The sequence below is a fragment of the Frankliniella occidentalis genome, unplaced genomic scaffold (assembly GCF_000697945.3).
Source record: "Frankliniella occidentalis isolate FOCC.00 unplaced genomic scaffold, Focc_3.1 Scaffold27, whole genome shotgun sequence".
Lineage (NCBI taxonomy): Eukaryota > Metazoa > Arthropoda > Insecta > Thysanoptera > Thripidae > Frankliniella > Frankliniella occidentalis.
In genome coordinates, this window is record NW_026267157.1 from 921,037 (window position 1) to 921,452 (window position 416).

The window sequence follows — 416 nt, forward strand, 5'->3', positions numbered from 1 at the left end:
TACGTAAGTAATTACGTAAACCATTCAAAATATCACTTTCGTTTCTTTTCACCGGACACCGGCGAAACTTGGTAAGGCGAGTTCCGCAACTCTAAAACTAAAAATTTCACACTCGGTTTGACCATCTGACATTATGATCACGTGTGAGAGAATCAGAAAGTCGCGAAGTGGGCCCAAGGACCCATTTGCGTGTTCGCGCTCTTTTTCACTCAGTGTAGCCACCACCGAAACAGCAACATCTGAAGCTCCCTCTACGAAAAAAAGGGCCATATATTTCAAATTAGTCCGTAGCGAACGAAAAGGGGACAATGAGTCTCTCTTAAATTGTCGATGTTAAAGCAAACTTCTATTTTGTCATCGGTGCAGCCGTTTTCCAGAAAAAGAGGAACGCAGACACGGACAGACAGACAGACAGA